The sequence below is a fragment of the Primulina tabacum genome, chromosome 14 (genome assembly GCF_025594145.1).
Source record: "Primulina tabacum isolate GXHZ01 chromosome 14, ASM2559414v2, whole genome shotgun sequence".
Lineage (NCBI taxonomy): Eukaryota > Viridiplantae > Streptophyta > Magnoliopsida > Lamiales > Gesneriaceae > Primulina > Primulina tabacum.
Window position 1 is genome coordinate 8,681,540 of NC_134563.1, and position 24,833 is coordinate 8,706,372.

General features: G+C 36.3%; 1 long non-coding RNA gene and 1 pseudogene across 1 annotated transcript; both read right to left on the minus strand.

Annotated features, from left to right (window-relative positions):
• Positions 1-15,370: 15,370 nt before the first annotated feature.
• On the minus strand, positions 15,371-21,420 carry LOC142524036 (uncharacterized). Its single transcript, XR_012814816.1, has 2 exons — positions 21,359-21,420; positions 15,371-15,713 (listed from the first exon to the last, which is right to left on the minus strand). It is a non-coding gene; the product is annotated as an uncharacterized LOC142524036 (long non-coding RNA).
• A 285-nt stretch (positions 21,421-21,705) lies between these two features.
• On the minus strand, positions 21,706-23,919 carry LOC142524035 (putative serine/threonine-protein kinase PBL28; annotated as a pseudogene).
• Positions 23,920-24,833: the final 914 nt, after the last annotated feature.

The following is a 24,833-nucleotide window of genomic DNA, read 5'->3' on the forward strand; positions in this document are numbered from 1 at the left end:
CAACAAGCCTTTGTAGCACAGTTTAAACCGAAACCAGTTTATAATTCATAATTTCAATGAAACAAATATTGTCTTTACAATGTCAAAATCCAACGAAATAGTAAATAATGCGGAAGCGTCTTACAATTTATTAAATCATAAAATTCAGAATAAATCTTATCACTAATTCGGCAAATCACCAACCCCAAAATTGTTCCGACTCTTCCTCCTCAAGCTGTTCTTCGGACTTATCTGGGAAGGGTTGTAAGGGGGTGAGTATTTTGGGAATACTCAGTAAATGGGGGACTTTGAACACAGCATAACCAATTTAATAACATTTTCAAAACATATCATAACGTACAGCATGCTTTTCATAATCGTATCGTAAATTCCATAACGTAATAACACTGCGATTTTTCACCTTTCAACGGTTTACTGACGTCAGTCCCTAAGTTTTAATCCTCTAAGGGGGCGAGGCCATAAAACAGTTCCATCCCACTGTTAAGGGCCATATGTTGGAATTCCACCCATTTTCAGGGAATCCTCACAGTGTCAAACATAACGTACCAAAATTTCGTAAAAACGTATAGACGGAACGACGGTGCTCGACCGTATTTTTAAAACAACAAAAACCGAAATTTCTCACATATGCATAAACCGAAATTATAAATTTTAACACAGCCTACTTACCGTGTTTTGATGTACTTAAAAACGTGGAGTGTACGACTTGGTTTGGATCACTTCTTGCTTCTCCTTCGGACAGAACTTCGGCTTAATTTCTTGGACGATTTTTGGGCAATATTTCGGCGAGGGGAAGGCTGCTGAAATTCGAGATTTTTCAGCAAGGGATTTCGAAAATATGGGGTAGAGAATGAGTAGAGGTGGTGTGGTATTTATAGGTGAGGAGGGTTGAGCTAAATTTGGCACTAAAATCATACAAAAATTCATGTCAAATCTCCTAATATTTGACTCCAAAATCCTTGCCATATTTTCGAAAATATCGTGGCCAAGTGAAGGGATTTATTCCTTAAACAATGCTCTCCATTATTTTCGAAAATATCTTGCCCAAATTCCATGTATTTTCGAAAATATCATACCTAAATTCCTTGATCTCCTTGAATTACTTCATCTTATTTTCTTGCATCTTGTATGTTATACCAATTTGCCATAATTCCTTCCCAAAATTCGAAATTGTGCATGCCTTAAGGTAGATATAATTGTCTAGGCCACAAAGATATCATCAATAATTATTTCCCATAGCATATCTCATTTAATACAAAAGAAATCTTATACCCAAATTCCTTACAACTTAATAATTATGTCAATGAAAGATTCGGTTCTCACATTTCATTTATAAAATCAGGATGAGGTTAACCTCTATATCCCCTAAGTCGAATATGTCGAAGTCTTCCCGGATACAATCTCCATTACAAAAACTCCAAGCTGTAAACATCACTCTTCGTGCTCACTAAACTTGTGTTCGTTAACTCCGGTGCAGTATACCTACATAGGCAACATAATACTTAATAATTGTTATTGTGCTTGGATCGATATGTTTAAAATTCTTGGACTTCTTAGATCCTTTTTTTCAACTTACACATTTTCAATAACAAATGTGGTAGATATCAAATGGAGTTGTTTGAACTCATATCTTCAGTATTTAATGTATTTGACATTTAACTCACTTGCATTATATTATTTTTGCACTTGATAAGAGAGATACATGACAAATATTAAATACCATGAAGTTGAATGCAAAAATTTCAATATTAAATACACCAAGATTTATATTTATATTTTTATTTGTAATTATATATTCTTGAATTAATAATTAAAATCCATTAATTAATAAAGACAATACATATTAAACAAAATAAAATAATATTATTTTATTATTTAATTTAACGAAGAGAATGACACGAATTTATATTTATATGTATAATTATATATCTTTAGGTTTGATTTATATTTATATATTCTTAAATTAATTTTAGTAGATTAATTTATGAAGAAAGACAAACTATATATATATATATATTATCGAATTAGTTAAATATAATGATAAAGATATATAGATACTGATTAGATTTATACTTATATATATAACACTAATGTGAGTTTCACGGTAACTTCCTCTGGTTCTTGGAGCTGAGGTTGAATATTATGCATAAGGAAGTGTGTGTGTGTGTGTTATATTTGTAGTTATTGATCGTAAAAGAAATTTCATAAGCACTCATCTCTCATGTGATCAAGAGTTATATGATTGTCATGGATTTAGACCTTCTATGTAATGGTGCGGCCTTTGATACTTGATTTCGCCCCCCACGAGTACTAGCAAAGCAACCTATTGTGTCGTGCTTATGTGCAAGTGACTTGAGCAAGAGTGATCCAAGAGAACTTTGAAAAAGAAAGTAGTATGGCTCGAAACTTGATGATTTACAAATGATAGCTTCACCATATTTATGTTAGTGACTTCCTACAATGAACAACTAAGATTTTATTTGATCTGACGGTGAAGATCAACTCTCAAGAAGTTTCTACCATGTACAAGGTTCCAGAGATTTCTGCCAACATTATTCTACACAATTCTACTAAAGACGAGTGAATTCTAGAGAATTTTACAAATCAGGGAGACATACACAGTTAAACAATGCATGCTTTTGAGATTACAAAACTACCTCTCAAATATACTTTAATTTCAAAATTACATTTGAGATAATTTTGTAATATCAATGTCTAACCATGTATGTAACTATCATTGTGCATATAACATTTTTCCGTGATCAAACCACATGGGAGCATTTCATCGACTCATTGTTGGGATTTTGTTACGATGAGTTAGTTTATTATATTCTCTGAGAATCAATATACTTAATATAAGTGTCCATGTATTATTTGTTTCGTCTGTGTATATATATATGTACAAAACATTTCCTAATTAATTAAATTAATTTCCCTTCCATTTATATTTTCTATAAATTTTCACGTCGAGTCTCATTCACTCTTAAATTTTATTTTCTTTTTGAGTACGTTGCATTTGGATTGTAGTATTACGTTTAAATAATATATAGATTTGCAAAATGAGTTCGAAAAGGGTGCGTGCGAGTTTTTGAAAAAATTCAATTTCAGATTTGTTCTAATATTTAAATTGACGTGTATTCTATAAAACGAAATTTAAAAATATGCCCGACTCTTGGCACCATTTGGTTCAAGTCGATGTGACGATGAATGATGTGTAATGTAAAGATATATACATGTAACATAATGATTAACAACTCTAAGTAGTTATGAAATAATATCATTAAACGGTGTCTATAAAATATGATATATAAAATGATTCAAAACATGTCATAATTTCAAATGTGATATTCTTTGGAGGAGATACGCCTAGAAGTTTGTCTCCTTACCACATGTTCCTGCAACAAACATATATAATATTTTGTGATGTTGACCTAAATATTTCGTGTTACCGTCAAACTTACATCCCTATCATATATATGCGAGAAATTAAATATTACATTTTTCAAAATTTCAAATATGACAATTAAAATTTTTGTTGACATAATTGGAGGTCCTTAGTTCCCAAATTAAGTATCGTTTTGAAATTAATAAAAGGGATTTCATAAAAATATATATTATTAATTAAAATTAAACCCCAATATTAAACAACCATATACTAACCAACTTTTGATATATTAGTGAAACCTTTTAATAATTCCAAAAATGTCATTAACAACTCAATTTCATATTTTAGAAATCATTTCAATTTTAGAAATTGAATACTTTAATTTTAAAATTAAAATATATATATATTTCATTTTTATTGATAATATGCATCGCATATCACAACTAGTTACATTCGATGAATGAAGCATACTTACGTCATTGAGCAACAAGTCACGAGGCTCTAGCATATGGATAATATATCTCATTTTAGGCCTATTTTCAACCTCAAAATCCACAAACCAACGAGCAATGAGAAGAATTCGTTTGAATTCCTTCATTGGTGGGGGTTCAGGCAACATAGGATCGAGTACGAGATTGTATTTTTGGTCTGACACCATAGATTTTATTCAATTTACCAAATATTCATGTGAGAACCCAAGTTGTTAAATTCAAGAAATTTTATTTTTCACTTATAAAATCAGGATGAGGTTAACCTCTATATCCCTTAAAGTCGAATATGTAGAAGTCTTCCCGGATACATTACAAGAACTCCAAAGCTGTAAACATCACTCTTCGTGCTCACTAACCTTGTGTTCGTTAACTCCGGTGCAATATTCCTACATAGGCAACATAATATTTAATATTTGTTATTGTGCTTGGATCAATAGATTTCAAATTCTTGGATTTCTTAGATCTTTTGTTTTCAACTTATGCAATTTTAATAATAAATGCGATAGATTTCAAATGGGGTTTTTTGAACTCATATCTTCTGTATTTATTGTATTTGACATTTAACTCACTTGCATGTTATCATTTTTGCCCTTGACAAGAGAGATATGTTTCAAATATTAAATACAATGAAGCTAAATGCAAAAATTTCAATTTTAAATACACCAAGATATATGTCATTTGAAATTCATTTGTCAAATATTAAATATTGAGAAGCTGGAATGCAAAACATGACATATAAAATGATTCAAAACATGCCATAATTTCAAATGTGATATTCTTTGGAGGAGATACACCTAGAAGTCTGTCTCCTTACCACATGTTCATGCAAGAAACATATATAATATTTTGTGATGTTGACCTAAATGTTTCGTATTACCACCAAACTTACATCCCTATCATATATATGCGAGAAATTAAATATTACATTTTTCGAAATTTCAAACATGGCAACTAAAATTTTTGTTGACGCATTGGAGGTCCTTAGTTCCCAAATTAAGTATCGTGATGAAATTAATAAACAGGAATTTCACAAAAAAATATTAAAATTAAACTCGATATTAAACAACCATGTACTAACCAACTTCTGACATATTAGTGAAACTTTTTAATAACTCCAAAAATGTCATTAACAACTCAATTTCATATTTTAGAAATCAATTCAATTTTAAAAATTGAATACTTTAATTTTAAAATTAAAAAAATATATATTTCATTTTTATTGATCATATGCATCGCATATCACAACTAGTTACATTCGATGAATGAAGAATACTTACATAACTGAGCAACAAGTCATGAGGCTCTAGCATATGGTAATCTCTCCCATTTTAGGCCTATTTTCAACTTCAAAATCCACACACCAAAGAGCAATGAGAAGAATTTGTTTGAGTTCCTTCATTGGTGGGGGTCCAAGCAACATATGATCGAGTACCTGACACCATGGATTTTACCCAATTCACCAAATATTCCTGCGAGAACCCAAGTTGTTAAATTCAATAAATTTGATTTTTCACTTATAAAATCAGGATGAGGTTAACCTCTATATCCCCTAAAGTAGAATATGTCGAAGTCTTCTCTGATACAATCTCCATTACAAGAACTCCAAAGCCGTAAACATTACTCTTCGTGCTCACTAATCTTGTGTTCGTTAATTCCGGTGCAATATACCTACATAGGCAACATAATATTTAATATTTGTTATTGTGCTTGGAACAATAGATTTCAAATTCTTGGACTTCTTAGATCTTTTTTTTCAACTTCCGTAATTTCAATAAGAAATGTGGTAGATTTCAAATGGTTTTTTTTTTTTGAACTCGTATCTTCTTTATTCATTGTATTTGACATTTAACTCATGACTTGCATTTTATTATTTTTGCACTTGATAAGAGAGAGATATTTCAAATATTAAATACAATGAATGCAAAATTTTCAATTTTTAATACACCAAGATATATGTCATTTGAAATTCATTTGTCAAATATTAAATACTGAGAAGCTGAATACATAAAAGATTCTTAAAACTCAAGTGGCAGAAAAAGTATATTTACCAAATCATTCCTATAGAAGGAGTCGTGACATGATTCCACTCGGGTCCTAAAAGCTTGGTGATCCCATAATCAGAAATCTTGGGATTCCATTGTTTATCAACCAATATGTTGGATTTCAAACTTTGATAAATCACCGCTGGCTCTATGTCTTCGTGAAGGTAAGCCAAACTGTGCATAATCAAATATATCTTGCAATTTTTATACTACACATATAGTTAACCACACATGCATACGCATATACATACTATAACCCACAAATTTTTATAGTTTTTAAAGAGGACTACAAATCATTTTACCATAGGAAAATGAAATTCATATAACAGATAGGAATAGTCTGTCGGAACAAAAAATTTCAGTTACGATGATGATATAAAAATAAAAAATTTAGGGGTCGGCTACGCCAGTCTCGTCCGGCCACTCTTGACTCGCCTGGTAGATCAAGGAGATAAAAAGTGCAATAAAAAATTAAGGAAGTTTATATTCGGTAAAGATTCACAAACCCTTTTGCGATTCCTATGATAATCCTCGCTCGGATATTCCAACTTAGAGGGCTCACTTGGCCTATCGACTGGTGAAGCCACTGGTCAAGATTCCCATTGTCTACATACTTCTTCACAAGGATCCTGAACGAAAAATATTAACCATTAAAAAATAAATTACGTGATTATATTCAATAAAGATTCAAAAATCTAGTTGCAGTCGGGACATGGATTAATATATATTGGCAAAATTATAGCTTTTAGAAACTACTATTTATCAAGTTTGAGATCTTTGTTGATTATTCATATATAACCTGTCAAGATTTATTAAATACATGTACGAATTCTTCAACGGTTAGATTTTTATAACTATAAACTATATAAGTTTTACTAACCAAAGATTAACCTAAGAACACACGAACATCATATTTGGTATCAAAAGTGGTTAAATGTGTTTTATCATTACTGTGAAACACTTACAGCCGAATATACGAAAATATTATATTTCTCGCATTTTTCCTGTCCAGATCTCATAGGATGTCTTTCCATGATTTTTGTTGTTCATTGATCTATTACGTGTATAACATGCAATGTTGAAAGATTCTACCCAAAACCTTTTAGAGATACCATATTCATCTAGCATGATTCGAGCTACTTATTTAGTGTTCTGTTTCTTCTCTCAGCAATACCATTTTTTTGAGATGATATTGCGGCTGAAATCTCATTCTTAATGCCATTTTCTTCTAGATAGGTTAAAAGAATCATGTTAGTGAACTCAGTGCCTCAGTCAATCCTTGTCCTATTCACCACTGCCGTTCTCTAAGTCTATAATCTCTTTAAAAGCTTGATGAATTGAGCAGCGTTATGATATTTAGAACTCAAGAAGATCATCCATGCAAATTATGAGAAATCGTCAATAATCACCAAGGTGTAATTTTTTCCCCTTAGAATCATTGCGGTTATTTGGATCAAATAGGTCAATGTGTAGAAGTTCTAGATGTAAGGTCCAAAATTAAGACGACGTAATCCAACGGCATGCAAATCTAGGAATTCTGAAAAATGGTTAATGCATAAAAATTGTATTTTTAAGGATTAATCAAGTTGCGATCAAAGAACGGAGACCGATGGCTGAATAACGAAAAATGTTTTTATTAAATAATTGTATTTAATTATTTAAAATATGATTGTGGGTTTTCCTTATTTTTGAAAATGAGGGGTTTTGAGGTGATTTAATACGCCGGGACGTATATTTTATCGGGGTTGGTTTTTTCAACAAAAATACGAACTTTTTGACAACCCGGCTATTTAATTCACAAACTATTTTTACCAAAACTATTTTAATATTCTAATTAAATCCTAATTGAGACTAATGAGCCTAAACTATGCTTAATAGGCCTAAGCCTTAATTAGTGAATTATTTACTATATAATATGTTAAAAATCCCCCCAAACCCTATTAAATGTCACGCCCACAATTCTGAAATTTCACACCATATACACGACACACACAGCACCTTATTTGGAAGAAATTTTCGGAGGAAGCTAAGGAGAATTCAAGCCAAGGTCTTGTCCGTTCTTCGTCCTCGTCAACGATTAATAGTGCGTTGATAACGCAAAGGCACGCCTATTCCTTCCTTCAAAACATCATCACACCATATTATTTTTTTTATGCATGAAAACATGGAAAAACAAGCGTCATCTATTGGTATTTTCGTTTTTGTATATACCATGAACTTTCGAGCAAGGTTTTGATTCCCAAATTCATGTTTTTGGTATGGTTTGAGGGCTGCCATGATGTAAGTATTGATTAAGCATTGTTCTACATGAACTAAGACTGCTAAAACATCACCTAAACACCACACACGAACCTGGACACAATCTGTAAGTAACTTGCTGTCAAGGGAAACAAGGGGGTTCGGTTATGGGTTCCATGGCTCGGCTTGGTCATGGCTTCTGTCCTGGGCTAGCCAAGGTCACGAGGGAGTCAAGGGAAGAGTCATAGCCACGCTAGGACTCGAGCTAAGTGGGCTGGGAGGAGTCCTTGTTGACAAGGACTCCCACCCGAGTGTTGGTAAGCATCCTGCGCAGGTTTCAGAAGTTTGTGCAAGGAGAAGGGGCTCGGCCAGGGGGCTTGGGCTGGGCTAGGTCGACTCTTCAGGGTCCTAGGAGGGTGCTTAAGGGCCTGGGCAGGGGCTGTGGGGGCTTGGTTGGCGGCTGGTTCAGGAAGACGTGAGATATGCATGGCAGCAAGTGCTGCGCGTGATGTTGCTGTCTTGTTTCAGTGCTGCGTGCGTGGGTTCTGGTGGTTGGGTTGGTCTGGTCTTGGTCTGGGCGTGGTCCAGGGATGGTCAGGGTTAGGTGGGTTCGGTGGTTAAGGGTTGGGAGGAGTCCTAGCCTAGATAGGAGTTCAATGGTTCAAGGACACTACACACACACACATGCAGAAACATGGGTCGACTTCCAGCAAGAATTTGAGCGGATTAGAGTCATGTTTTGGGGCTGGGATTGCTCAGTAGTGTCCCTGGATGGGTTGGCTTGGTTTTGGCTCGAGGCGGCTCGGGCGTGGCTCGGGTAAATTAGGAGATAGCTCGGTGCGTTCGATAAGGTGTCAAAACGAAAATAATAAAGCTAAATTTAAATCCAAGGGTCCACGGGAGTGGCTCACGACTTGGAAGGGTAGAATAAATCATAAAAAGGTTATGTTTAAAATTTGGGATTTAAAATAACGAGTTTTGGATTTATCCGGAATTTAATCGCCGCGCGAAACGCTAATTAACGAGTTAATTGAAACGCCTAGTTTTAAGCCTTATAAATTATGAAAAATTAGGGTTAAGCTTAAATAATTATTAGAAGACTAAGTTCTAAATTTGGGAATTTTATAATAAGGTTTGGTATAATTCGGGATTAAAACGCATTAATACGTCACATTTAAAGATTTATTTAAAAGTTCCTCGATTTATGCTAAATAAAAATATGAGAAAATTCATGTAGGCTTAAATAATTATTTAGGACATGTTAGAGTTAATGAAATTAAGAAAATGACAAAAACGAGAAATTTTACGTCCAAGGGTAAAACGGTCATTTTACACCTAGAAATTAGTAAACGTCATGGCAGTGTCCTGAATGCTATTTTATATGCTAATATGATTATTTTCAATGATTATGGATGTTTATGAATTTTTATATGTTAAATTAAGATTTTTAAATGTCTATGATTTTTATGATTTAAATTGGACATTTAAAAGATATGTTGCATGCTTATTTTCAAAATAAAAATGATATTATATGCATGTTTTTATTAAGTAATGACAACGTGTTGAAGGATGTGAAGGGATTGTGACTACTGAATATGTTGGAAATATCGTGAGGGTTATGGTCCCAGTGGGAGCCCGACGATCGTGTTTCCTTAGATACAGATACGAATACGTGATACGAATACGAATATGTTAATACGTTGGCCAAGGCCCAGTTGACGGGTGAGAGTGTCGCTGGTGTCACCGCCGCCCAGAACTGTGGTTACATGTAGATGGATCCATCGCCCAATACGATTAAGAATACGAGTCACAATCACGATCTGAATTCAACAAACACGAGCATGAACATGAACATGAATATGGATACGAATATGGACATGAACACGTATATGGATATGATATGAATATGTTTATGTGATATGTTTAAGATTTTGAAAACGTTTAAGTTTAAAGTTATGCATTGTCAAGAAAATGATATTTTAAGTACAAGTATTTTTCACTGTTATATGTTAACTGTATTATGTATTACTTGTTATCAAGGATAGGACGTGTTGAGTCTTTAGACTCACTAGGTGTGTATGATGCAGGTGATGTAAATAACTATGATATTGGAAGCCTTGACGAGTGACTTGCTGGACTGTCGGTGCACATAACCCGAGGACCAGCGCTTTTATTTCCGCATTTAAGTTTATGATTTTAAGTTAAAGATTTTTACGACTATTTTATTTATGTTTTTGAGAGATTTTGAGAGGTTTAGTATGTGCTACACTTTTCAACATTTATTGCTTTCTAGGTTTGGTAAAACGATTTATGATTTCATTTTATGACTATTGCAGTTGATTTTTAAAATGTTAATTGGTTGATGTTTATTTTTAAAGGGTAAAATATTTTTATAAAATATTTTCTTGGGGTAAAAGTACATGGCTGAGAAATCGAGTGTTTAAAAAAAATAAAAAATTCTAGTACTTTTTAAGAAAACGAATAAGCAGACGTTTCACTAGACATCGAGCCTGAGGTACTTCCTTTGTTTTTGAGAGTTGATATGACTTGTTTACCTAACTGACATGCAAAAAAATCTTTATCATTGGTAAAATAAATGTTATGCAATCCTGATACTAGGTTTTTTTAGTTAAGATTGGCAAATGATTTGAAATTCAAATGATTTTGAAATTTATACCATAACCAATTCTTATTTTCATGCAAGGCAACAAAACACGAAGGAGAATTCAAATTATTATCATTCCAGATAACTTTATTGGTTGTTTGTTCTCTTAGTCTGGTTATCATAATATCACAATTTATAGATTTAACTGTCGAAGGGTGTTTGTGAAATTCAACTAAATAATCATTGTCACAAATTTGGCTTATGCTAATCAAGTTATAGCAAATATTTTCAACCAATAAAACATCTTCAATAATGGTTCTTTCATGGATAATCTTATATTTACCCACAATTACCTTTGGAGTTGTCACCGAAGGTAATTCTGGGACATTTGTGGTTAATGACTTCGGATAATAGGTTGATGTTACCAGTCATATTTCTGGAACATCTACTATCCAGAAAGCAGGTAGATTCTTTGAGAAAATTCTTTTTTAACACCTACACTCATTGAAATAAGAATTTGGTATCCAAATCTAGTTGAGTCCTGAACGGATTATCCTTTTCGGGACCTACACTTGAATTAGCCTAACTGTCTTACTAGTGTATGTATCCAAATAAGTGCGAGACTGTACATAAACTGGTGAGGTTGTATGATGTGTTCTCTCACAGAAAGTTGTTTAGGTCGTACATCATTCACATTCATTCTGTATCTCTTTTGAACAGGTCTACAATTGTGGTAACGGCTAGACTTCCCTTCACAGAATAATGTCTAGTTAGACTTGGTTTTATGTGAGACCAGTTCGAGCCGTTGTGACCGGCTTGACTTTGTCTACTTTTTAACAAAGTCTGGTTTGACTTAGAACTCTCTGGTTCGATATAACCTAAACTACGGTGCTTGGCCCTGTTTTCAAGATTTACATTTTGTTTAGGTTGAAATTCTCGTTGATCATATTCATATATCGTGCTAGATCAAACAAATTTTGTCATCTTAAACTTGCTTTTGTGTATCACGATTGAGTATTTGCCTCAGAAGAACTACACTCATTATTGTCGAACCCTAGCTCAGTTCTATCATTGACCAGCTTTTGCAACTCATGCATCTTTTCAATGGCGGCAAAATACTTGTTCCAAGTATTGACTAAAAGTTTCAATCGTTTGTTTTCATTTAAAACTAGTATTTAACCCGTGCGATGCACGGGATGATATTATTAAAAATTAGTAAAAAATTAATAGATATTTAAATTGAAAAATAATATAATTATAAAAATAAAAATAAAAACTTTTTTTTCGCTAATTTTTTTTAAAAAATTAAATACAACGCATGTCGATTAATTTTTTTGGCTAATAATCACTATCATATATCAAAATTGTATATTGTGTTAGCCTAAAGCAATGACATGATGCATATCGTGTTTAGTGTATTAATGTTGGCCACCAACCTTAATACATATTTAATTCTTTAATTTTCGAGAAGCTATATATTATTATTTTTTAACATGTGATAAAAAAATATTTTTAAATCACATTCAATAAAATTAATGATAAATAATTTTTTAAAAATTCAGTATTTTCGTCTAAATCCACATTCACAAACATTTTTGTGACATGACACGTGTTTGACACATTTGAATGATAACAATAATTGTTTCATCAATATCTTTATCCAAATGGGTTGTGATTTTATTTATAAAATCATAATATACACAACAGCCTATTATTCCGAAAGAAAAATGAAACATGTGATCATAAGTAAATTATGTATAAATTAGAAAATTTATTTAATTAACATTTATTATGTGTATTCCAAAACAATGTCTAAATTTTATAAGGTGTCTTATAATAAGATGCTTACTTTCTTTAGAATTAGTTTAATAATTTCCATTACGGGAAAATTTTATAATATCATGTATACGTGAACTTTGTAATATAGAAGAAAACTATCAAGTAATATGTAATAATTAAAATTTTATACGAATAGAAGAATAATAATTTTAAATTCTCGATCATGAAAGACAGATTTCAAACTTAATGTCTCGTTGTTTTCATATGTAGGTAGTTCATAACAACGAACAAATCTAAATTTAAACGAACATTACATCTTGGAAGGATTCAACTCATATATGGTGCTGAAAAGAGGAGTCATTTCATAATTCAATTTTGGAGTAGATAAATTTAGTAAGATAAATAGAATAAAATTTGTTTCTACTATAATATGCAATATTGCATTATTTATAATTTAAAATTCAAATAAGATATCCCAATGGACAAAAATTATACATTGGATGCTTTTGACAGAATTATAACATACAATAACTCTTTCAAATTATGAAAATCTCGAATTGCATGCATTGGGTGTCAAACATTTCTGATTATTGAGGGTAATATACATGTTTATTGAGAGTAATTTAATGTCCATTTGAATCTATCTTTTTTAATTTTTTTTGTGCTCTCTTATTTGAATTTTTAATAAGACAATTCATGATATACAATATACATATGGTTTTGGAAGAAAACTACACCACATTAATTCTTTCAAATTAAGGTAATTTCGAAATAATATGTATTTGGGATAAAAAAAATATATGATTATTAAATGGTAAATTAATAGTTCATTGGAAAACCTTGTTATAGTGATAAATTTTAACACTCAACCAATTTTATTTTTAAAAAAAATTAAATAAACTAATTAAATATCGTATTTCTTTTTTAACAAGTAATTTGGGCATGAAATTACTTAAAATAGAAAAATTATTTTTGAATGATTTACCTCATGAGTGATACTGAACATTGCAATCATTTGTATTTTAAATTTATTTATACAGTTTTTAATTAAACTGATTGATATAATTAATGCAAAATTTTTAATATAATTTATGTTTTCAATAGAGTTTAGTTTTAATTTGAGCAAAAAATAAAAAACATAAATTACATTTGAATTAATATAAAAATTAATTAAATTCAAAATTGAATTAAATGAATTGATATAATCAATGCAAACAATAATTGAAGTGATCATTTATTGCAGTATACATATGTCAATATTTATGATAAATCTTTCCTTTTATAGAAATGAAATTTTGGCGAGAAATTACTATTTTTGACAAAAACTCTGCTTTTATATATATATAGATTTCTTGGAACACTCTGTGCATATAATCATTTTTAGCTGCTAGCGGACTGATTTTTACTTTCAGACTATCAACTTCCTTTAGCTGCGAGTTTCAAATTAGGCACTTGATAAGTCATAAGAGAGAAATAAGTTGTTACAACTTTTGTAAAACCAAAGCCTTGTATTGAATTCATTTCGTAAGTGGAAGAAAGAGTGACATATGAGCTTGAATCTCTGAACATCCATAGAAAACACATATGTTATTTCTTTACTTCGTTTCTTTATCTTATTTAAATTGTCTTCTTTGAGTATAAATTAGTCATAAGATTCATCAGACCGTTTTCGCACAATATGTGGTCCGATCTTTTCTTAATAGTTGAGAAAATCTAATATTGATATATAACACTATCAAGATCGAACACACTATTTGACAGAGTTCTAGAAGAAAATTTTTAAAAAAATTTATTCATCTCTTTCGAAACTCTAATCCAATCGTAACACAATTGTAAATGAGTCAATTAACACTTTCTCACTGGCCTAGTTACCTAAATATTTCTCTATTAAAAAAATAAAATCAATTTCGTTGACTATCCTAAGTATAAATTACCATGTCCAAGTTCACATCCATTGAAATCCAACCACGTGGATTAGACAAAATAAAACATAACAATATTTCAGCAAGAAAAATTAAATAGAACACAAATGTGTAATCCGAAATAGTATTAATGGTCTTCTCAACCATACCCAAATATATTAGGTGAGTCTAATACCAATGGATGAATCAATCGCTCGACGCTTTATAAAAAAAAACTATACAAAATTATAATGATATAACTTCTATTTTTTAAACTATGTCGCAATCAAGTATCGAGGTCCGAGCGTCCTTATAATAATTATTGCTTCTTAATATATATAACTGGTGCCATAAAATGATGAATATATAGAACTGATCTCGACTTTGTATACACGTTGCATAAATGAAGCTCTTATCATATCACTAGCATGGCATAATCTATTATTGTATTATTGAAAATGTTGTTATTATAGTAATATCTTTGGTATTTTGGTATGAAAATTTCTTTATTGAAAAACTTTATAATTTATTTCGTATGTATTTTAATCCAAAAGAAATATTGATAGAGAAAATCGTCCACTCAATCTTTATTAATTAATTAATTTTAACACGCGCAACGCCCTTGCTTAGCCATTACTAGTTATTAATTAACGACATGAATGCGTTATAATTTTGAAAATCAATATTAACTTTTGTCAAGTTTCGAGCACTCAACAATTGTGTTTAAGGTGATGATTCAGCATAATACACAACTAAAAAGTTTGTCTCAATTGATTTTCACGTGCATGTTATATATGTAATACATTTAACTATTAGTGTCACTGGCACTGAAGCCATGGAGCATTAAATATTCAATTCTCCATAAATATACAAGTACATTTATCTCATGAACACTTACAATTACTGAAACATGACAATCATACCTGGCATGTATGCTATGCTGATCTTTTATTCACTTTGACACTGTAATATGAATTCAAGAATTGGAGACTAACAGCTATGTTCTGTGCCGCATACCGTTCGGAAACAACAATTTTTATATCATTCTAAGTGTATGCATAGCCATCCCAAGTCCTAAAGAATTAGTGTACCTAATAATTCGAAGTTCCTTTACACATTCTGACATCGAGGGCCGTTCTCTACTGTCTAACCGGACACATCTCGATGCTAAATTCGCAAACATGGCTATCGACTCCATCATGTATTATCATTTTCCATTTCTTGATTGATCACCTTCTTCAGCTTCTTCGTGTCATTCAGAATGTGTCTAACCTGTGAAAGTTTCAAGCACATGAATGGTAATTTGTTAATGCTTGTAATAATTTCAACTGGTCTCTGAACATTTTAAATTGATCCTCGGAAAGGTGATTCTGAAGTAAATGTGATACTCACGGGAAATTTAGGGTCCGCTCCCAGCAAGTGTCACTAGTGCAGACGCAGGGTTTTGAAATTGTCTTGAGCCTGAAATCACGAAAAAGACCGTTAAAGGGGGCCAGGAGGGTGTCCTGGCGTAGCCCCTCCGACGCTCAAGTCAGTGAGTGAGGATATATAGGGGGAGCAGCTAAAGGTGCTGCTGAAAACAATATAGTGAATGAAATATCATACGCTCAAACCTGGTATTTATAAGAGAATACATGGGCCCTTGATGGGCCTGTCTTCCATTTGGGCTAGGGATGGGCCAGGGATAATGGGCTCATCCATGGGATATCACCAGTCTCCCCCTCCCGAGTCGAACTGAATCGCAGGTTCGAAGTTCGATTAGTCGTGTTGTCCTCGGGTTACCGGGTGCGAGTTGTGCATTATCTTCCAGCCTTTCGTCAGTCCCCAAAAATTTGGAAACAAATCAAATCGTAATCCTAGCACCGCTTCATCATCACCTCGCCATCACCCGAGCTACCGCTTCACCCCGCGCACCGGCCCCGCCTCGCCCAAGCTACCGCTCCACCATCGCCTCACCCGGCGCACCTCCTGCTCGCCCAAAGCTTCACCCCCGCTTGCCCGGCGCACCTCCTGCTCGCCCAAGCTTCACCCCAGCTCGCCCGGCGCACCTCATGCTCGCCCAAGCGCCACGCTCGCCCAAGCTTCACCCCAGCTCGCCCGGCGCACCTCCTGCTCGCCCAAGTGCCACGCTCGCCCAAGCTTCACCCCAGCTCGCCCGGCGCACCTCCTGCTCGCCCAAGCGCCACGCTCGCCCAAGCTTCACCCCAGCTCGCCCGCTCTCGGCGCAGTGGTCGCCCAGCACCGCGCGCAGACGCTCGACCTGCTCCATGCTCGCCCAAGCTCGCCCCGCGCCGCGCATCCTGCTCGCCCGAGCTTCACCCCAGCTCGCCCGGTGCACCTCCTGCTCGCCCAAGCGCCATGCTCGCCCGCCTTCTGCTCTCGCCATCGCCTGCCGCGCTTCACCCTCGCCCTCTCGACGTTCGTCTGCCATCACGCCGCATTCACGCCCAAGCACCTTCTTCGCTCTCGCACGCTCGCCCAACCAGCGCACGCTCGCCCATCACACCTGCTGCGTGCTCGCCCCGCTCCCTTCACCTTTTCGCCCCATCCCCTTGTCAAGTCGACCTGCCGAACGCACGCTCGCCTGAGCACTCGTCCAGTACGTTGAGAATTTTGATACATTGCCTTGCGAATGGTTGTGTGATTTCTGAAAAAATTTTATGGGGGCGTTGCCCCCACGACTAGACCGGGCAGGTCGATCCCCGCGACCTGACCGGGCAGGTCGAACCCCGTAATTTTCGCAGCGGCAAACATTGTTCGTTAATGACAAACGAAATAAATTTTTCTAACACAATATGCCCTCGTCGCCCCCATCTTCAAGGTCCTCTACTAAGCTTTTGAAGGGAAATAGTTTCCACTTCCCCGTGCCCTTGACTCCTCTTCTAACATAGTTCATAGCAGGAAAATAAAATTCAACACCTCCACCCTCTAACTCCTCTGCTAGGTGACGTCATAGCATGAAAATAAAATTCAACACCTCCACCCTCTAACTCCTCTGCTAGGCGATGTTTTAGCAGGAAAATAAAATTCAATGCACCCACCATCTAACTCCTCTGCTAGGCGATGCCTTAGCAGGAAAATAAAATTCATCTTCTCCATCTAATTCCTCTGCTAGGTGATACCTTAGCAGGAAAATAAAATCAACACATCCATCCTCTAACTCCTCTGCTAAGCCAGGCCTTAGCAGGAAAATAAAATTCAACGCGCTCACCCTCTAACTCCTCTGCTAGGCGATGCCTCAGTAGGAAATTAAAATCAACACCTCCACCCTCTAACTCCTCTGCTAAGCCGGGCCTTAGCAGGAAAAATCAAACTCTCACCTCATCATCTCATAACTCCTCTGCTAAGCCGGGCCTTAGCAGGAAAATAAAATTCAACACCTCCACACTCTAACTCCTCTGCTAAGCCGGGCCTTACCAGGAAAATAAAAATTCAACACCTCCACACTCTAACTCCTCTGCTAAGCCGGGCCTTAGCAGGAAAATAAAAATTCAACACCTCCACACTCTAACTCCTCTGCTAAGCCGGGCCTTAGTAGGAAAATAAAAATTCAACACCTCCACACTCTAACTCCTCTGCTGGGTGATACCTTAGCAGGAGAATAAAAATTCAACACCTTCATCCTCTAACTCCTCTGCTAAGCCGAGTCTTAGCAGGAAAATAAAGATTCAACGTCTTCACCCTCTAACTCCTCCACCTTCTAACTCCTCTGCTAGGTGATACCTTAGCAGGAGAATGAAAATTAAATGCCCCCACCCTCTAACTCCTCTGCTAGGTGATACCTTAGCAGGAAAATAAAAATTCAACGCCTCCACCCTCTAACTCCTCAGCTAGGTGACACCTTAGCAGGAGAATGAAAATTCAACGCCCCCACCCTCTAACTCCTCTGCTAGGAGATATCTTAGCAGGAAAATAAAAATTTTCTTCTACACGCTGCTCCTCTACTAGGCGATGCCTTAGTAGGAAAATAAAATTTTTCTTCTACACGCTGCTCCTCTACTAGGCGATGCCTTAGTAGGAAAATAAAAGTTCTCTTCCACCCCAACTCTGCTCCTCTGCTAGGCGATGACTTAGCAGGAAAATAAAATCTCTCTTCCACCCCAACTCTGCTCCTCTCTCTTCCACCCCAACTCTGCTCCTCTGCTAGGCGATGCCTTAGCAGGAAAATAAAATCTTTCTTCCACCCCAACTCTGCTCCTCTGCTAGGCGATGCCTTAGCAGGAAAATAAAATTTATTTCATCCTCACAATACAACAACATCCATGAACTTAATATAAGAGCTTGGTTTTATTGAATTTCAACTGATTACATGGGAAAATGCAAAGATGAAATACATCAACAATAAATTCAAGAGTAATATTTTCTGAGGTGGTAAGCACTTCAGGGTCTCTTTGAAGCCTTGCCCTGCGCTTTCTCCAACTTTTATGCTCCTCTTATACCTTCACAGAACAAAGTTACCCACTTAGAAGCTTCTTCGAATGACTCTACAACTGCAAGACTGAGCTCAAGCTTCCATGCGAATGCTCGCGACCTCTCTTTTCTTCTTCCTTCACGATTCTTTCATAACAACGACGTGCGACTTTTTGGTCCCCGCATAGGACTCCAACTCCTTTTCCCATAGGAAACTTAAAATTTTGATGATAACTGGAAGCTACTGCTCTAAAATCCTTCAGGGCTGGTCGTCCTAGAATTCCATTATACGCTGACGGGGTATCTACTACAGTGAAGGCTATCATCTTTGTTACCCGCCGAAAATCAGTCCCCAAGGATAGGGGAAGAACAATCTGACCCAAAGGCAAGATGACGCATTCTGCAAACCCATACAGCGGGGTGGATATCGGCTCAAACTCAAATCCTCTCATCTTCATTTGATCCAACGTGCTCTTGAACAAGACGTTCACAGAGCTTCCATTATCAATAAATATTCTCGCCACATCATAATTGGCAATGGTGGTCGTTACCACCAAAGCATCGTTATGTGGAGTCACAACGCCTCAGAGGTCTTCCAGCCCAAAGCTGATGACGGGGTCTTGTGGTAAGTCTGCACCCCTAGATATCTCAAAATTCTCCAACCTTCTCCCATGTGCCTTCCGAGCTCGCCCAGAGTCTCCATCAGTAGCACCCCCCGAGATCATATGAATCATTCCTCTCGTAGGGTGGTTATCCTCATTCATTCCCCTCCTCGGTTCGACGAGCTCCTGAGAGACATCTTGACATCGACCTTCCCCTCTCTGCTCCCCGATCCTCTGATTTATCCATGGAGGGCCTTGACCACGCCTAGGGGGCGAGCGAGACCTTTGTCGACTCCTGAATGAGGATCCTTCTCGTCTATCCCGTGAAGGCAATCTAGCACTGCACCCAACCCTTCGCGACTTCTCCCACCTCCTCGCGAGCTCCCTCACCTCCATCACCTCGTCCCGACTCCTATCCAGGGGAACATGGGATGAGAATTGTCTTCTACTACTAGTTCTGTCTTCCTCTCTTTCCCCCGCACCCCTCTTCCTTCCTCCTTTCTCCGCTCCCTCAACTCTACTTCCTCCGGGCCATTTCTCCATCCTTCTGTACCGTTGGGCATTTTCCAAGTTTACATATTTCTCAGCTCGAGCCAACAGATCATCATAGCTCAACGGAGGCTTCTTGACCAGCGACTTGAAAAACTCCCCTCCCCTCAGTCCTTGTGTGAAGGCACTTATCATGATGTCAGGGGTAGCCGCTGGTATTTCCAGCGCTGCACTGTTAAAACGCTGGACAAATTCTCGCAAAGTTTCATTCTCTTGCTGTTTCATCACAAACAGGCTCAAATAATTTTTCTGGTGCCTCTTGCTGCTAGCAAATCGGTGCAAGAAGGCAACTGAGAAGTCCTGAAAAGAACGTATAGAGTTGGGCTGCAAAGTGTTAAACCACTGCTGGGCTGACCTCACCAACGTGCCCAGAAACACCCTGCACCTGACTCCATCCGAATATTGGTGCAACAGAGACGCATTCTCAAACCTCCCCAAGTGTTCCTCGGGGTCAGTATGTCCATCGTACTCTCCCACATTCGACTGTCGAAAATTTGGAGGAAGCCCTTCTTCTAAAATGGTTAGTGAAAAAGGACTTCCTCTCTTGGGTGTCGGCGCTCTGCTCCCCAACTGCTGCCTCAACATTTGTATTTCTTTCCACATCTCCTCTATCTCCGGATTCTCTTCACTTGGGAGGGGTCGCGTCTCCTCCCCCCTACTCTGACTGCCCTCCACATTTTCCTCTTGCTCCTGGCGAGCGGCTTGCTCTTCTACAAACATAGACTCTTTATTCCTCTTCATTGCCTCATCCACTGTCCGGGTGATAAATTGGCCCAACTGTTCCAAAGTCAAGTTCCCAACATTCTCATTGGGATGGGTTTGCTCGACCCTTGTATCCTGAAGGGGCTGCTCGGTTCTTGTCTCTGGACGAGGTTGTTCCTGTCTCGTCTCGAGACGCGGTTGTTCCTGTCTTGTCTCACCATGAGACTGTTCGGGTCCCCTTTGAGGACGCGATGATGCTGAGGTAGCTCTTCTACTTCCTTTCCTGCCTATCATCTCTACGTCTCAACTCAAGTTTTCCCACAGACGGCGCCAAGTGATACTCACGGGAAATTTAGGGTTCGCTCCCAGCAAGTGTCACTAGTGCAGACGCAAGGTTTTGAAATTGTCCTGAGCCTGAAATCACGAAAAAGACCGTTAAAGGGGGCCAGGAGGGTGTCCTTGCGTAGCCCCTCCGACGCTCAAGTCAGTGACTGAGGATATATAGGGGGAGCAGCTAAGGGTGCTGCTGAAAACAATATAGTGAATGAAATATCATACGCTCAAACCTGGTATTTATAAGAGAATACCTCTTCCATTTGGGCTAGGGATGGGCCAGGGATAATGGGCTCATCATGGGGTATCAAAATGTAATACCAAGTTTTGTTCACTTGGTCCTTGGTTCAGGTCTACCGCCCTCCTTGTCAAAACATGTATACATCACTTTGTAAAGTGAGTTCTCATGTCTGTTTCCAAGGTATATACACTTCCATAGCTCAATCGTTCTTGCCATTTTGTAAATTGAAGTTAGAATAGACCTTCTATTCTTAGTTTCTAATCACCATCCAAATATATTATTTACGAAAAAAAAGCTCTTTTTAAATTTATTAGATGAAATCCAAGTTAGGATAGGGAACCCAAAAATCTTCAAGATTCTTCATTAAAAAATACAGCAAAAGTTTTGATCTCGGAGTTAAAATCACTTGAAAATCTTGGTCAATGATAGATGTGATTTTATTTTCTTCAAACTTGAAAGCATATTTTAACCAATGTATACTCCGTATCAAAATAGCCGTAAGTACCGAGTATTCTAGCTGTCGCACATGTTTTTCTTTGCTCGCTGGCATCAACTTTGCTAGCCCGAAATCTGAGAGTGGATCGAACAGTCGATGAACAGGGCTAGTTGACCCTTCAAATGAAAAAAGTTTTATGGATTCGCACCTATCTAGGCTTGAAAATCACAGATTACCCTTGCTTCACAGTTACTGTGAAGAAGAACATTGGCGGATTTGAATTCTCAGTGGACAACAGGAATCCCAACAGCAGAACTTGAATGCAGGTATGCAAGTCCTCTAGCAGCTTCGATAGCCACTTTCAACCATACAGACCAATCCATCTTCACTTCTCCTATCCCTAAATTCTCATGATCAAATCATTTTAACACCATATCTACTATTTTACTGCCAGAATATTCGTCGTGTGTCCCATAATGCGACATTTTAGAAACAATATATTCAAATTCAAAAACACAAAAAGTAAAAGATAAACCATTCAAATGATATTGCAGGTTCCCTTTGTTCATATATTCATAAACAAGGAACCTATGCTTCCCATCTGCACAATACCCTATTAATGTCACAAGTTTTGGATGGTCTAATCTGCTCAAAATATCAACTTCCACCCGAAATTCTCGCTCCCCTTTCGCTTCTTTGAACTGTAGCAGCTCCATTTTCTTGATTGCTACAACCAAAGTTATTCATCTTCAATTCGAGGCAAGAATTTAACACTAAAACAAGAAATTCGTGCTAGAACATACCTCTCCAGAACGCAGAGTTTTTGTATACTCGGCCAAATCTCCACCCATTCCTAATAAATTTTCATTGCCAAAAGAACAAGTTGCCTCCGCCATTTCTCTGAGAGTAAAGACAGATGATGCGTTACGCCTCTCCGCTGGTGGAATCCCACATTCATTTTTCCAGTATTCCACTGGCTTATATATCCCTGAAAATCAAAAATTTTATTCCGAACCAAGATCAAAAACTTGTATCAACATATATTGAAAATCGGGAACTGAAATATAATGGGATTGATCTGATCTTCAGACTTGCTTCTCCTAAGCTTGTTCCAAGCAGAGACTAAACCAATCAAAGACATTGTTAAAAAAAGAAACATATTGGCTACAACATGATGATTAATTTGTTTGTCAAATAATTTTTTAACATTATGGATTTCTTCAAATTGAATATAAAAGAATTATGCAAACAAAATTCATGCAAACAAAAATGTATAAAACATTTGAGACAACAATGTAGTGAATAAATATGAGTAACAAAGAGAACAAAGGCAAGGGTCTGAAAGGCAAGGGTTTGAAAGCCAAAAGAGTTTCAACTTTTGAAGTTGCCAGTGCATCCTCTTGTTCAAATATATAGATATCAAACTAATATAGTTCTAAGAAGGGAAAAAAAAAGGGGAGGGAAGGGCTTGAACTTTTTAAGTTGCCTATGTATCCTCTTCGGGTGTAGAAGAATCAAAGCCCACATAGTTCTCTTACCTTTTTAACCCTTCTTACCTTAGAGAGTGGCGTAGCTCAATCACTCTCACGCATTCACCTCATAGTTCGTTCCGCATGAATTGTTCTGGCTCGTCAGGCTCAACTGGAAATGTTATGTTCGACTGGCTTCGTCCAGTAATCTAACAATGCTTGGGTCTCCTAATTCCTGGGAAAAATGGTTGAGCGTTTTTCATTTCTCATTTCTCAATTACCAAATATACATGTCCCTAATAATCACAAGAGACATTGGAACCCAACATTTATAACTTTTTTTTACTAGAAAGACTATTTGATAATTTCCTTCGGAAGCTGACTTCAAATTAGATAACATGAAATCTCATGGGATCCAAATTATGCAAAATAGCCTCTGAATTTAACATAACAACATCAGCAGATACCCGATTCGTCGAACCAAATGATTCAAACATATATTAAAACAAAAACATATTCATTTCATTTTCTTATATTGGAGTTTGGATACCACATGTGAGGAATGTCTTGTACTCTGTCAAATGCACTATATTAAGTGCTCCAGCGAGCATTAGCAATTGATTGCTCAAACAGCAGAACGCCCTGTCCTATGTGGCTGGCTTGGATGACAATGATCAAAATATGGCATTTGAAATTATATAGAGTCTAAAATCTTTGACTTCCACTCGGTAAGCTTTGGGTATGAATGCTACCGCTCGATACTTAGATTTATGGAGAAGTCACGTTGGAACTAAGGTAAAACAAGTTGAATCATAAAGTATCATGAATGCTTTTGTCACAAAGAATAGTCTGTTCTGGAAAAAAATTGTATACATATTTTTTTGAAAACACACAGATACTTCCAATGGTTTCTATGAGATAAGTTTCATTCTCTAACTTCTTGTAAATTTTCTTGGGTTGTAAATACACTATGTAGTGTGTGTCTGGGTGTCGTAAGTCAGCATTGTCCTCTTTTATTCAGTTTATTTTGAATACCCTTGGTGCTAACATGAATCGACTTTTTGATACTAACCAAAGAGGCAAGATGCTACATCTTTTCAACCCCGATAATTCTACAGATGTATGTGTCAACTGTCAAAATATACAACCGCCTTTTTTTTCAATTTTCAACAAACACAATGCTCATAATGTGGATTCAACCAAAGTTATACTCAAAAGTAGAAATTCGTACTCATCAAACAATCAGATCTACTCAATGTCAAGTATAAATCAAGTGTGTGGGTGAACTAGACAATCATCTTTTGAGGAAGATCTTCAAAATCAGCTAACTGAAAGACAGAAATGGAAAGTCTTGTTCAAACTTTACCCTGCAATCTTCAGTATAGGTAGCTTTTTCCAAATCTATATGGTTCATGGTTGGTAGCTTTCACTCTAATACCTTCATTTGTTAGGTAGCTTTTTCCGGCTAGAGCTTCACACTAACCTTCAATTTGCATAGGTAGCTTTTTCCAAATCAACATGATTAGTAGCTTCACTCTAATACCTTCATTTGTTAGGTAGCTTTTTCCAACCGGAGCTTCACACTAACCTTCAATTTGCATAGGTAGCTTTTTCCAAACACAAAAGCAGTATGGATTTTGTTTCCTTACT